The sequence below is a fragment of the Enhydra lutris genome, unplaced genomic scaffold (genome assembly GCF_002288905.1).
Source record: "Enhydra lutris kenyoni isolate GAN:26980312 unplaced genomic scaffold, ASM228890v2 scaffoldscaffold17, whole genome shotgun sequence".
In the NCBI taxonomy this organism is placed as follows: Eukaryota; Metazoa; Chordata; class Mammalia; order Carnivora; family Mustelidae; genus Enhydra; species Enhydra lutris.
Genome location: NW_019154101.1, coordinates 28,783,294 through 28,795,384, shown reverse-complemented (window position 1 = coordinate 28,795,384; position 12,091 = coordinate 28,783,294).

The window sequence follows — 12,091 nt, the reverse complement described above, 5'->3', positions numbered from 1 at the left end:
TTGAGTGATGGAAAAAATATCCAGGGTTTTGGATTTCAATCCTGAAAGGTGCGCACTCAATTATACTAGGCTTAAAAAAAAATTATACAAGGCTTAGTAAGGCTGAAAGAGAAATCAAGTGTCTCTTTTGGGGAGCTAACTCAACTCCCAAACTGCAGAAACTAAATGATTTCAGCAGGAAAGAGAGCAACAGGCACTCTGCCTCCCAGGTGACATCTCACTGGACATGTTCTTAGAATGCCCGTACCAACAATTGAGTTGTCCTGGATTCTGACATGCTTGGTGTGACTCACAGAAAAAAAAAAAAAAAAAAAAAAAAAAAATTGTGAATTCTATATTGCTACACAGGCTGCCAAGCACCAGAAGTTTGAGTTTATGTGTCAATTTCTATAAGAATTATTTCTAGAAACATGGAAATGAATTATTCAATGCTTTTCAAGTGAAAGTCCTTGGGGAGGCAGCAAGAGTTAAATAGTCAAGCACAATTAAAATTCTTTCAGGAAATAAATTCAAATTTCCTACTGGGTTCATGGACAAACCACAGAATTAAATGTTCAAGGCTGACTCACATGTGTTCTTTAGTGCTGGAAATATAAAGTTCTTCTATGCAGATTTTAAAAAGTTAAATTTTCTTGGGGTTGATCAGTGAGCCCTCGCTGTGTCAGGTACCACATTGGGTTTTGGGGTACACAGATATAGAAGAAGGTCTCTGTACTTGAGCTTACCCATTTGGCAGTGTCACTATTAATGAATTTCATCAATTTAAGTCAAATCTGTTAAGAAAATACTATGTTCCTGGCAAGAGATGGCTTACAAAGTAAGTATGACCAAGGCATTCTCCCTTAAGTGTTTAATATCAAATGGGAGGGAGTACAGATTTTTGAATATCTAATCATAATACCATATATTCTGTGCTATAGTTGAGGTCAAGTTGCTGGAAGGAGAGAGAAAATAATTCCTCTTAAATTTATAGAAATTTTCCACTTCTAAATGCAATATTCCTTCCTAGCCCAGCATACGTAAAATATTTGGATGAAATATGTTTTAAAAAATGTTCTTTCGATGCAATTTTTATTGGCAAATAAATGTGGGGATTCCTTGAAGGCCAGAGAAAAACATCTATAGGAGTTACAGAAGCTGACTTTTTGTGGGGCTATTGGCACAAAACCCATGTTTTTAAAACATAGATGGGATATTTCTGGAAACTGGTTGGGTGAATTTGGACTTAAAGAAGATCTCAAAGGCTTTTGGAGAGTTGGTAACACACCTATCACATTTTCTTGCTCTAATGCAATTAAGTTAGATCGCTGAAAGTCTATAAATTCAGAAATTTAAAAACATACTTGTAAATCAATCAGAGAAGAATTAATAGAAATTAGGAAATTCTAAGAAATGAATAATAACAAAAATACTGTATTTCAAAATTTGTGGGATGTAGCTAAGACCATGATGAGAAAGAAATCTCTAGACTTAAGTGCTCAGATTAAAAAAGAAGAATGACAGGGTGCCTGTGTGGCTCAGTTGCTTAAGCAACCCACTTGATTTGGGCTTAGGTCATGATCTCAAGATGGTGAGAGGGACCCTCACATGGGCTCTGTGTTCACTGGGGAGACTGCGCCCCCTCCCCCACTCTCGTGCACATGCGTTCTCGCTCTCAAGTAAATAAATCTTTAAAAAGAAAAAAGAAGAATGACTAAAAAATGAGCTAAGGATCCAAGTTGGGAAGTCATGGGGGAAGACAGACTTGCCAAATAACCCAAAAGAAAATTGAAGGGATAGAAATCCATGAGCTATAAATGAAAGATACTTAGAAGAATAGCAAGAAAAGTTTGTTTGTAAAAGAGTAAATAAAAATGGCAACGTATGTTAGGATTTATCAGGAAAAAAATAAAATGTAAAGTCACAAATAGACAATATTAGCAATTTAAAAAGAGAATGTTATTACTTATGTAGCAGTACCAAAAAACAGCTTTATGCTAATAAATTTTAAACCTTATGACAAATAGGTATGTTCCTAGGAAAACAAAAATGATCAAAATTGACTAAAAAATAAAACAAAACCGGATTTGTGCTGGAACCATTGAAGGAATTGAATTAAAACAAAAGAAACAACAACTTTTTGTGAGCCTGGAACAGGACTTCTTTTATAGATGAATTCAAGGTATGGGTATCTCCCACTTTTTGCAAGTTCACATTATACTATCTAATTTTCATGAAAGACCTATACTAGTAATTGTTTTCACTAACCAAAAAAATCTGCAGAGGATTTTTGCTTTTATGAAAAAAGGGGAAAAGCGAAGATAGCGTTCAGGATTTGTTTTGTGTTGAGCCCTTCTAGAAGCAGGGTGAGCCCCCAGCAGCAGGGGGAGCCCAGCCAGGCTCCTTCTCCAGGAGCTACACCCAGCATCTCCCTATCAGGTCGCCAGAGCTTTGAACTGTGTCTGTGAGCTTCTGTGCTTTATCTCGATTTATTTTGTGCATCCCTTAGCTAGATGTGTCCTAAGGTATTGAGAAGCCTAAGACAGTTTATTTGGGGGGGACACTGAAAATGCTCGAAAAAATGTTCTGTATAAATTAAAAGTTAACTGCTTTTTCACTTCATTTCGACTTATGAAAAGTCTCATAGGAACAGTCTGTTTTCAGATAGAGGAGAAACCTGTACGGTAAATTTCAAATTTAAACTCTCTCAGTGAACAAAAGAAAGGCAGAGCATTCCTCAACTCATTTATAGGTCTGTGGTAACCTTCGTACCCAAACCAGACAAGGACAGTATAAGAAAAGAAAATTATGGGCCAAGTTGACAAAATTTAGCCATAGATTAGGGAAAAAAATCATGGTTACATTAGTTAGCAGGTCAAGGGCTTGTGGGAGGTGGAAGGTCACTTCTATAGCCACAGAGAAATCCTTTGGTGGCGTTACACAGCTATTCATCATTGAACAAATAAGCAAACAAAACTTTTTGTGATAGAAAAATGATCATTATGTTAACTGGAAAAAATGAATCTAAAATGTTTTACTTGTTTTTCATAGATCTGATAGCTAACCAAAAATGAGCTTGCTTTCTTCCTTAATGGGAGGATGATGAAAAGCTGTTAGTATTTAAATAATTGTTTGCCTTATTAAATACTTAAATGTGTGTGTTTAATTGTACAGATATAAATATATACGATCACTCAGAGCTTCTTTTTTTTTTTTTAAAGATTTTATTTATTTATTTGACAGAGAGAGAGAGATCACAAGTAGGCAGAGCAGAAGGCAGAGAAAGAGGGGGAAGCAGGCTCTCCACTGAGCTGAGAGCCCGATGTGGGGCTCGATCCCAGGACCCTGAGATCATGACCTGAGCCGAAGGCTGACGCTTAACCCACTGAGCCACCCAGATGCCCCCACTCAGAGCTTTCTTGCACAATAGTTAAGAACATGAGCTCTGGAGGAAGATTGCTAAATTAAAATCCTGGAGTTGTATGATTTGGGGCAAATTTCCTAAACTCCCGAGCTTCAGTTATCTCATCTGTAAAATGGGTGAAGAAAATACCTCACTAGGTTTTGCAAGGTTTAAATAAATACATGTGAAGCATTAAGAAAAATGCCCAGCAGGTAGTAAGCACTAAGTGTGTACTAGTGGCTGTGGTACCTTTTTAAAAAAATACCAGAATATTAACGTCATGATTTCTTTCTGGGCAGAAGAGTCTTGGGTGGTTTTTCAGATCTTCTTGACGTTTTTCCCCATATTTCCCAAAGATCTATTTTAAACACACACACACACTGCTCACACTTACCACCATAGCAGCTCACACTCTTTGAACTGAGTTGACTCGTATAACTCCCTGGAGGGTTGGCATGAGGCAGAACATCACTTCTGAGAGCTCTGCTCTCACCCACCGGGGTCCCTTTGCTGCTTCTCCTAAGGCGGGACAGTTGACGTATTTGTTGTCTCTAACCTCATGTATGATCACCTATAGCTGTCTCCTGTGAGCAGTTGTGACTCCAGAGGAAGAGAAAAGCTCTTTCTCATCATGCGGAGACAAAAGGGCATTAGAATCACTCAATGAACTTCCTAACCAAGGATGTTCAGACTCTGCCCCTAGAGACTGTGACTTTAGAAGGTCAGAGTGGGGCTCCCAGTTTTGTGATGCTGATAGGCACCTGTGTTGTGAACAGCTGCTTTATTCTGTTTTCGCTCAACCTTTTCCCACATCCTGACCCAGACAGCTCTGGGTGGGTGAATTTTAATGGTATGCAGCACTTCCAGTTAATTTTAAACATATAGATAGTGCCCGCTCATTCACTCCAAAAACTGGATTGGTTCAATGCTTCAGGAAATATTCTAGATTAGAAAAGGAGTCACAAAGGAGAAACTAACATCATTCCCCATTCTCCTAAGTTTAAATTTTCATATAGGCAAACAGAAAACAGGATAATTACAGAATATAAAAAGTGTTCTTAAAAGAGGAAGTAAACAGGATGATATGACAGAGTAATGGGAGAGGAGGCTCTAGACAGGTGAGCAGGGACAGCTCTGCGGGGCAGGTGACACTTCAGTGGAGACATGGGGCTGAGAAGGAGCAGGTTATGCTCAGAAGAGAAGTGAATGTTTTCCAGGGAGACACAACAGTCAATGCCGTGCATCAGAAAGAAGGCGGCATGTTCAAGCTTTTTGTGTTTGGAATACAACATGTAAGAGACAGCGGTGTAAAGAAGATGCTGGAAGACTAGATGCATAGGGACTTGCCATCCAGGCCAGCACATTTGGATTTTATTCGGAGGAGAGGAGAAAACCAAAGAAGTCTTTCAAATGGGGTCGGGTGGGGGTGATGTAGGAAATAGTTGTTTTCAAAGATCACTCTGGCTTCTGTGTGGAGACAGAGTGGCAGACAATAACAGTGAAGCAAGGAGAGGCATGGGAGCGGTTGTAATATGTTAGGTGACAGATGATGACTGCTTGGACTTGGGAGCGCCGGAGGAGATGGTGAGAGCTGCCTAGAAGGCAGCTAGGATATTTGTGGCAGATCCGTGCGTGCTGACTGGCTGTGGGGCAGACACAGATCAGACCATTGGGTTAAAAGGCACTGCAGCCTCTCCTTCCCGTGGGTAAATGTGACAGTGCTGACTAATCTCAAGGGTTCAAAAGACAAGTTCCCATGTGTTCTTTGGACCCTTAGACTAGTTCTCCTGTGGTTGTTATAAAAACCTTGCAAAGGTTGAGATACTGTTTATGCCTAGAGATGCTTCTTCAGCTGCTGAGCTCCGTATTCTGGGGAATACTTAGGGCTCATATGACTCCTCTCCTGTGTCAGCGGTCAATAGGTCTAGGTTGCATCCAATCCCACGAGGTCTGCCGTAGATTCGGGGCGGGCCCCAGAGTCCACAGGGCCTCTGTGGAGAGACTTAGTTCCACGCCACACTGAGGAAACAGCAAGGAGTCCTGACCTCACCTGGCCCTGTGGGACCTCCCCCCGGTGAGGTCCGGAGCTAACCTGCTTCTCAGAGGCTTTTTCTGAACTGAAGCCAATCTGAGTCCGGGTCAGAGTCCTCTGATCAGAGTTCTCCATCTCTCTACACTCTTCCTCTACATGACTGTTGTCTCTTTGAGTTCTCTCAAGTCCTGCTCAGCCCCTGGGCCAGCTCCCAGGAATCTAGGGCTGCTCAGGAACTGGAGGTGGTGTGGGGTAGGCAGTTGGGAGGAGTGGAACAGGAAGGCTAGAACAGTGGCTGTAGGCAAAAGCAGGAATAGAGTTGGAAAACGCTCCCCTTCCCCATTTCCTATCAGGGGAAAATGATGAGATAGTGCACGGCCCACAGCTCTCCTCGAGCCTATGTGTGTAAGACATAGTGAAAACACCTGATTATACAGTCTTCAAGAGAAATGTGAAATAAACCAGTGCATTGGTCAAGTGACACCCCCATTTTCCTCAGTAACAGGAAAAAATATTTGTATTTTGCGTGCCTATTAGGTATAGGTTATGGGAGTGCTTCCAAGATTATGATTCAAATTCTTTATCTCATCTGCAAAACCCTTTTTATAAAGGACTTGGACTTTTATGCCTATAGCACTGTGTGAGGGGTCAGAAATAAACTCAGAAGCAATTTAAAGATGTGAGAGCTGTAACCATATGTGTTACCACTTTAAAATATCAAACAGTATGTGGATCGATGCAGTGAGAATGGTAAATACTGTGTAAAGAACTTACTTAAGTTCTCTTGGAAAGTGAGTTTCCGAATGACACATCAAGTATGAGCCATCTAATAAGAAACTAAAAAATTGGGTGTCTCACTAAATCTAAGAAGTATAAGATAGGCTAATATCAAAAATGTCAATGAGGGAAACCATATGCATTTTTAAATCAATAAACGTTTTTATAAATGCTTTCTATGGTTTTTAAATAAATGTTTTTGTGTGCCTGAGGTGTCGAAACAATATGCTCTAAAATGTTAAGAGAGAAATATTATACTTAAAAATGTTAAGATACTTCTGGGAGAGGGGAACGGAATGGGGTAGATGAAGGACCCTATGCATGTATATTTTATTCTATATATTTTTATATTATTTGAATTTTTTGCAATTAGCATGTATTGAGTATGTGTGTGTGTGTGTGTGTGTGTAAATGACACTGGTTCGTATGGGTGATTTGTTAGTCAAAAAAATTTTTGTGTATGGAACAAATAGCCCAGTAGATCCTGATTTTGTTAAGCACAGCCAACAAACATAATTTGGGGAAGGCTAAAGAAATTCTCTGTTTGTGCTGCGACTGCACATTCCCACTTGCTGTGAAGTAAACCCAACCTTCCAGCCGGGCTCTGTTGATTCAGCTTGGCCTTCTGGAGCAATCTGGCATTAACAGCCTGAACGGAAAGATGCTGCTTTGGTCAGGGGTGCTGCTGGTAGCAAGGTTTGTGGGAGCAGTAGTTAATTACATTCTTCCCATCAAATAGCAGCGCTCTAAGTGCGGAGCTGGGTGGAAATGGATGGACAGGTGTGGTAGCCGAGATTCAGGATAAAGGTAATTCCCTTGGATTTCATCTGTTATCTCTCATGGGAGAGGAGGGAATCCAGATTCAGGTCAGGAGGCAAAAGGTTTGTGGGCGGAGGAAGAACACCAGGCAGGCAAGGCCATAAAGTCTGGGAAGGGACTGTCTCATTATTCATGAGGCCTGCAGCTTCTGAGAACATTCTGTACCATGTGCACAATTGGCTTGGTACAAATTCCAAAGCCATTTTTTATTATCGTTTAGAATCTCATTTTCAGAGTAGGTAGATAAGTAAGCTGATAGTTAAACATTTGTAAACCAATACATTCCAAGGAAATCCACCCATGGACCACGTGGCCAAAGTTCTTACAGTGCTTTCCAGAAGCAGTTCTGGAAGCAGCCTTCTCCAGTCTCCTAGAAAAGAATATCCATTCGTTCTTTCATTCATTTCTTCCTTTATTCAAGAAATGACTCATGGAGCGTATGGTGTGTGCCAGCCACTGTGCCTGGAGTATATACTGATGAAAACACATAGAGAAGTCCCGACTCTGGGAGAGTTTACATTCTGGAGGAGTTGACAGATCATGAACAAAGAGAAATAACCACAGATTGAGACAATGTTATGAAGGGCATGACTGGGGTGACATGACAGAATTAGGGGGAGTGAAAGTGAGGGAGGGATATATTCATACAGTTTAGGGTGCCATCCAGACCTCTCTGGGGAGGCATCATTGGATCTTACTGCTGAAGGGGGACAGGCAGCAGTGGGAGCTGTGGGAAGTACCCTTCTCTGAGGGGCAGGATGCCTGGGTCAGGCGTGTTCTGCCCTCACTGGCCAGGAGCCTCTGTTTCTGGAGGCCTCCCACCCTCTCTGGTCAGTCTTTTCATTTGCAAAAAGAGCAATGTGTTCCTCAAGGAGCCTTTGGTCTGGAAATCCAAATAATTATGAATCTGTTAACTGAAGAATAATAACTTGTATGTGAAAGTACTTTGCAAACTGTAAAGAATTTTCGAGTATTACCTCCATTTGATCTTCATAATAACTCTAAGTAGGTCAGATAAGGATTAAAATTAGTTGGATCCTGGCAAGTCTGGCTATGTAATTTGCACTGCTTGGTGCAAATTGAAAAAAGCGGGGCCCCATGTTCAGAAATGATTAAGTATTTTAAAAGGACATCAGCAGAGGATTAAACCACTGAAGTTCTGAGTGTGGGGCCCGTGTGACTGGGTGGGGTGCGTGCTCACAAAGGCCCTGGATAATACATTATCGTCAGCTTTGGTGGCAGCGGGGTGGGGAGGAGCACGCGATGTCATTTTTCTTGTTGCATTTCTATCCAGGGTCCCTGTTTCTGCAACATAGTAAATTGTCAAATACCCGTTTTTCTTCATGTAACTATACCACTGAACTTATTCCAGGGATTCTGGTCTGTTTCTTCATTTGGTGTTTTTGACCCTCTTCTTATAGTAATTCAGAAATCTGGGAGACCACATAAAGGGCCAGCGTCTCCTCCAAAAATCTGTAGCAGTTGAGCTGTTTTATGCAAGTTTTCTTGAGAAAAATGACTTTGGGGCAGTCAAAAGATCTTGGTTTGAAATAAGAACGCTTGCATGTGAGTCCCGAATCTGCCATTTGATATTTGTGTGACCTTGAGTAAATGACTTATTCTCTCTGAACCGTAGTTCCTCCTGCAAAATTGAAATATCCCTTTATAAATGTGCCCGGGTTTTTGGTAAGGAGTCAGTGGTCATGCCCGGTGGTCTGCAGTGTGTGGCACATGTACAAAATGGTTCTTTGGGGGTTTTCTGTCAGAAGGCTGGCAGGTCTGACATCTAGCTAGCTGGCCCTAATGGTTAATGGGAGATGTCATTTTTGACTGGAGGCATGTGTTCTTATTGGTTATTAAATATTTTGAACATCACTCTTCACCCTTGAATGGTAGAGGTGTATTGTACTGGTTTGTAAAAGAATGGCAAGCTTGCAATTTTCTTCAGCGTATTAATAACATCACAGTAGGAATCCGTGATTTATTTTACTTTATTTTATTTATTATTTTTTTTAGAGAGACCACAAGTGTAATCTCATGACCCTGAGATCATGACCTGAGTTGAAATCAAGAGTCAGACACTTAACCCACTGAGCCACCCAGGTGTCCCCGACATTATTATTATTTATTTTTTAGGTGAGATTCACATAAATAAAATTAACCATTTAAAACGAACACTTCAGTGTCATGTAGTACATTCACAATGTCATAGAACCACCATCTTTATCTATTTTAAAACGTTTTCATTACTTCGAAAGGAAACCCATGCCCTGGAAGCAGTCACTCCCACCTTTCTCTTTCCCCCCAGCCCTTGGGCTACCATTAATATGATTTCTGTTTCTCTGGATTTACCTATTCTGGATATTTCATATAAATGGAACCTATAATATGTGACCTTTTGTGTCTGGCTTCTCTCACTTAGCCCAATGTTCTCGAGGTTCATTGTGTTACAGCATATGAACCAGTATTCATTCCTTCTTGTGGCTGAATAATAGTGCCCTCTATGCCCGTGCCCCAATTTGTTTACCCATTTATCTGTTGATGGCCATTAAAAAAAAAAAATCTTTCAGCTACCATGAATAATGCCATGAATACACATGTGCGTGTATTAGTTTCAATATCTGATTTCAAATCTTTTGGGTATATACCCAGGGGTAAAATCACTGGGTTGTGTTATGATTTTATGTTTAACTTTTGAGGAATAAGACATGCAATTTCAAGCCAAATAGTTAATCGTAAAGACTATTTTTCTTAAATAAAGTAGAATAATAGCAAGAAAAATAGAATAATAGCAAGAAAAATAGAATAATAGCAAGAAAACACTTCCATTCTTTTTTTTTTTTTTTTCACCTTTCTGTTCCAACTGCTGGTTGTGGAGCAGCTGTTACCTTTGGGCTGACTAATCAAAACTGAGCACTTGGACTCCAGAGCCTGATGGGGAGCCTGCCCAGCAGAGAGCTTGAATAAAATAAGAACGTGTTAGATGTCGGTACTAGAATATATAAGCCAAATTGCCTATTGTGGCTCCATCTTTGTCTGTCTGTTATGTGAGCTTATTGCTTTCAATAATCCCTCAGTCAGTCTAGTGAAGAGAACTATTAGCCAAGGTTGATTATCATCGCTGAAATGTGAGTCAATGAAAGAAAGTGAGTCATGCACTAAGGTGATTTTATGATGCTTACAAGGGAAGGGTAAATCAAATGTACAAATCTAAACTACAGGAACATTCGAGTGGCTGAATCATATGTCTGAGTGGAATCTATTTTATAGCGTGTGAGCCTGTAGATCCTTAACATAATTGTCCCACTGCTTTGGTCAGAGTGTTCTCTTCCTGGAGGCCAGGCAGTGACCTTGCCAAACACATCGAAGGAAGCCCAGGGCACTTCAAATGGAGGCTACCCATGTTGGGAAAAGAGATAGCAGGAAGGTAACAGAGAGCAGTAAAGTCATAGTTCTTCGGTTTCATCAGGAGCTAGCTCACATCCTGCAGCTGGCTGTTTTCCTCACAGTTCATCCATGTTAACAAACTTGAGGACGGCAGCCTCAGCGAAGTAGTGAGCAGGGAGTTCCTGGGAATGAAGTGACCGAAGGGAAAGGACCGTGCTTCTTCCGCCCCATGGCCATCAACCTGTGTTCATCTGGGATGTGTTCTCATGGTTAAATCCTAGATGCCCTATGCCTTCTTCACTTACTTGTTTATTCACTGATTGAGTTAATGACTGGATCTGTAACTCTGCCCTAGGTACTGTTTCTAATGTTATGTGGAATATGGACATAAATCAGAATGAACTCTGCTCTCAAGAAGCGTGCAGGGTCAGGGGAGAGATTAGGTGTGGATGCCCATAGATTTACCATACTGGAGGAGTTGTAGGGTAGGGGCAGAGGATAGACTGTGGGCCTAGGCTGCCTCAGCTTGAAACCTGCTCCACCTTGGCAGACTTACTGAATGCCTGCCTCTTGGGCCCTCCTCTATAAAATGGGAAGAAGAATAGGACCTACTACATAGGACTATTTTGAGGAAAGCCCTGGGATTGGTGTTGGTGCTAGGGGAGTGTTACATAAGAGTTTCCCCAGTTAGAAGGCCCCAGTTACTGTCAACAAGACAGTAAAAACAAGTGTTGGAGAGGATGTGGAGAACCCTTTACACTGTTGGTGGGATTGCAAGTTGGTGTAGCCACTTTGGAAAACAGTGTGGAGATTCCTTAAGAAATTAAAAATAGAGCTTCCCTATGACCCTGCAATTGCACTACTGGGTATTTACCCCAAAGATACAGATGTAGTGAAAAGAAGGGCCATTGGTACCCCAATGTTCATAGCAGCAATGGCCACAATCACCAAACTGTGGAAAGAGCCAAGATGCCCTTCAACAGATGAATGGATAAAAGAAGATGTGGTCCATATACACTATGGAGTATTATGCCTCCATCAGAAAGGATGAATACCCAACTTTTGTATCAACATGGATGGGACTAGAAGAGATTATGCTGAGTGAAATAAGTCAAGCAGAGAGAGTCAATTATCACATGGTTTCACTTACTTGTGGAGCATATGGAATAACAGGAGGACATTGGGAGATGGAGAGAAGTGAGTTGGGGGAAATTGCAGGGGGAGACAAACCATGAGAGACTGTGGACTCTGAGAAACAAACTGACGGTTTTGGAGGGGAGGAGGGTGGGGGGTTGGGTGAGCCTGGTGGTGGGTATTAAGGAGGGCATGTATTGCATGGAGCACTGAGTGTGGTGCACGAACAATGAATTCTGGAATACCGAAAAAAAAAAATAAACTAAACTAATAGGAGACAAAGATCCTTAGAAATAACTGAAATGCTCTGGTTGTTGAGAGGCAGACAAGTGTACTGGGAGCCCAGAAGCCTCGTGGTAGAGATGTCTCTGAGGTAGTCCTTGAAATCTCTTTGTAGCACGGTCTTTGTTCACCTGTTCATTTGAATCAGTGCTCCAGCAACAGATAAGCAGGGCTTCACCCAGATTCCTCTGTGCATAGCTGTTAGAGTTTCATATACAACCTACACCTTAAACATGGTTTCTCTTAGCATTTGTTTTGGGGGGTGGAGGGACAGAAGG